Source organism: Arachis stenosperma, chromosome 7, assembly GCF_014773155.1.
Source record: "Arachis stenosperma cultivar V10309 chromosome 7, arast.V10309.gnm1.PFL2, whole genome shotgun sequence".
In the NCBI taxonomy this organism is placed as follows: Eukaryota; Viridiplantae; Streptophyta; class Magnoliopsida; order Fabales; family Fabaceae; genus Arachis; species Arachis stenosperma.
In genome coordinates this window covers 33,959,710-33,963,927 of record NC_080383.1, presented here as the reverse complement: position 1 = coordinate 33,963,927, position 4,218 = coordinate 33,959,710, and positions in this window count along the sequence as shown.

The following is a 4,218-nucleotide window of genomic DNA, read 5'->3' as shown; positions in this document are numbered from 1 at the left end:
TATAATTATATAAAATTAATATTTAATACATTATCAACTAATAAAAGTGAGGTATCAATTCCTCATGAATTCATTTTCCCTCCAAAATGAAAGTACTATTCTCTCTTCTAAATTTATTTTAGAAAAATATCTTTATTATAATTATATTATAATATTAGAATTAGCATTTAATGAATAAAGCATAATTATAATAATTTAGAAAAATAAAATAAAGTCCAGTAATTTATCTTCCGACTGCACACGTGTATAGAATAACTTTTAAGAAGGAGTCATGTATAGTAAATACGGTCAATGATTGTAAAACTGTATACTAACATTGATATAATATTATTTTAGGTATATGTTTTGCAGGCATAAAAAAAAGTGTTGAGTTGTTTTTTAGTAGATTTAAATTATTCATTGTTTATTAGAGAATTTTGTGCATTAGAATTCTCTAATAATTTATTATTTATTTTGAGCTAATTTTGATATGTTCTTATTTGACAGTAAAATAACATATAAAAATTTGTTGGTGGGTCAAAGTATTATTAAGTTATTTATGGTCACATTAAGTATATATGTTTAATTTACTGAAGAAAGTATATTACTAAAACCAATTAATAACTATTTAGAATTAATATATTTAACACTAGCTTAAGAAAAAACAAATAATACATAACATGTTATATTTTTATTAATCAAATTATTATAATTTAAATTAATCTTAACAAAATAATTTAAAATTATAATTTTAATATTATCACGTACATGCCATGGGTTAATACACTTGGAAATTACTGCACGATGAATGTGGTATATAGAGAAATTTTTGTGAGCCTATAATAAAAAGATAATAACAAAATGTCTTACTAAATCTATTTATTTATTAAAATTTATTACTATCACTTAAAAAAATTTAGAAATTCTAGGAACTAATAGATGAATTCTTATTGTACATTAATAGTTTGAGAATATTAAAATTATCATAAAAATTCGTATAATTTTATTCTCTTGACAAACAATTTTATAATTACGTTAATCATATAATTTTATATACAAACATTGATACAGTGTTGTTTCATGTATATATTTTGCAGGTATCAAAGGATAGCATTGAATTGTTATTCAGTAGGTTTAAATTATTTATTGTTTATTACAAAACTTTCTGCATTAAGATTCTCTATTAATTTGTTCTTCATTTTGAGCTGATTTTGATATTTTCTTACTTCACAGTATACCAACATATAAAACATTGTTGGTAGATTTAAGTATTACTAGATTATTTATGGTCATATTGAGTATATATGCCTGATTTATTGAAAAAAGTAAATTAAATAACTATTTTATAGTTAATACAATTAACACTATATTAAGAAAAGAAAAATAACTCATACAAGTTATTTTTTTATTAATTAAATTATTATAATTAAAATAAAATTTAACATAACAACTTAAAATTATAATTTCAATCTTATCACGTACATGACACGGGTGATTAAACTTGTTGGAATAAAGTTTAAGTACAAAATAGATCTTTATGATTACTTTCTTTTCTTTCGCTGCGTGTTATGAACACATAGTAATCCTTCAGTGGTATTAGAGCTTTGGCTTTTTTGTGTTTAAATTTTTTATTCATATTTTCTTAAAGTTCGTAAATTAATAGGATTAATTCAAATTATTTTTTTTAAGCGTGTGATGTAATTATTTCCATTGAGATGGTTTTCTAATAAATTAATAGTTAATTTATTTTAATTATTTAATTGTAATTAAATTATCATTTTTTTAATATAAAAGTTATATTTGTAATCAAATGTTTTATTTGATTTTATTTATATATTAAATTTTATTGTGATTTTGATCACAATAAAAAAATAAGATGCAAAATATCTTTTGTTTGTTTTTATATATATATAAGTGTATATATAAAGGTCAAATTTGATTTGATAATTTTTTATGGCTAAACGTTAGTACATGAAAAATCAAATTTTGATTTGATTGATGTATTTTGAACACTATAATTTTAGAAATTAGTTTTTCTAATATTCTTGATTATAAAGAGCGCCCGACAACCAGGAGTTTTATTTTCAAGATAATAATTAGTATATACATTTGATGTATTAGGGATTTAATTTTATATTTTGCCTAGACAACCTGGGAGTATAAAATTTTATCTATAAGTACTGATAAAAAAATCTATAACAATGGAGATGAATCCTAAAAATTAGGAGTTTACCAAAAATAAATTTATCTCTTGTTTACAAGGAGTAACCTGACAACCAGAAGACTTGTACTCAAAGATAGAATTTATTTATGCATATGATGATATATAAGGAGAATTAATTTTATACTTGAACCTAGACAACCTAGGGGTATAAAGTATAATTCAGTTGAATAATTGTCTGACAACCAGATAATTATTTGGGATTATAATTGTGTGGGATGCAATTTAATCATGTTTATTTAGAATAGGTATGAGTAACAACTTGACAACCAAGGTACTCATTCGCGATTCTGAATAATTTTTTTTACAGAAATATAGATTTTTTGATTTACTTTCATATTTTAAATTTTTAAATATGCCCATTTTTTGTATGCCATACTTGAAAGTAATATATTAGCTAACATCTGAGAATTGTTCTCATGTATAAAAGGTCATGGAGATGATAATTCTATTAAAAAAATATTCTCCAATAAATTGACGATGGAATAGTCAGTACTTGTGAAGTATTTGAAAGTTTGTTTTACTGTAATATGTGTTGTTTTTTACAACCATGAGTTCCAATTTCAAAGGCATCTACCCACTATTTATTATTAAACATCTTGAGAAGATATATGGTGTCCAAAATAAGATAGTATGACTATCAAAAGTTTTGTTTAAATTAGTGGGAGTATTGGATGATATATTTTGAATTAAACAACTTTAGAAGTTAGAATGCCATTAGGCAAATGACTTTAGCGAGAATTGTTCTTGCAAACATTTTTGGAGATTTATTTTGTTACAAACAATTTAGAATTGGCCTTAATATGATTCATGTTTGTGATCTTTTTAGAAAAACTCAATATGAGTATTGAGGATGCCAATCAAAATTTCTCTTAAGGGTTGGTTTGACCAATAATAAAGATATTGAGTATTTTTATTATAAGAGTTTAAAGTAAAATCTCTAACATCTAATTAATATTCTATTGAATAGAGAATGAGATTCTTTCAACGCACAAATACTAGTACTCTATGTACTCCATCATGTTTAAAGAAACATAGAATTTAATTTAGCTGAGGATCACTGTTTGTTAAATATTTGGACTATGTTTTAGAAATGTGGCTAAATTAACAAATTTCTCACTAAATGTTTTTTACTTATATGAGATATGGAAAGGGCATAAGCCGAAACTCAAGAACATTAGAGTTTGGAGATGTCTTATATATGTTAAGAGATTGCACAACAATAGAATTGATATTAGGTCCGATAAAAGAGATTTATTAGTTACCCTAAAAAAAATTAATGAGATTATTTTTATCACTCTTCTTATGACAAAGTGTCTGTGATAAGAGGTTAAACTCTTTTTAGAAAAGGGATTCCATCTTAAAGAAAGAGTGGGAGTATAATTACTTTTATTAGAATTGTATACCACTCAATAAAGGTTATACTTTCTCCTAAAAGTATAAAATGTTTGATCGTTAAACTAACTTTTCAAAAAAAATAGCCTATTTGTATCATGATACAATTCTATAAAAATAGATATAATGATTACCTAAATTTTTTATAATCATGTTCAATAAGGATTGTCCTTAAAATAAAATTATGCACTATTGTAGTGGGAGATTTATATTTTGAGAAAACGTGATATTTATTATACACTAGATGTATTTTACAAAAGGTCAAGTAAACATGCTCAAGAGTAAAGGTATTTAAGGTCAAAAGAATTTTGACAAACACAAATGTTCATTGAAAAATTATATACATGATTGATTGGTTCTAGTGCAAGTGGAAGATTATTGAGATAATAGTATGCCCAAGATCCAATCTATCATGATTGGCTCTCGTGCAAGTAGGAGATTGTTGGGAATAAGGAGTATGACCACAATCCAATCAATCATATGTCAAATAATTTGTTATTGTTATTATATTAAAATGTTAATATAATAAGGTCCTTGATTAAATTTAGAGATTTATCATTGTGATAGTGATCATAATATTGAGAGATAATTCTTTTATAATTTAATCTAAATTGTTCTTGGTC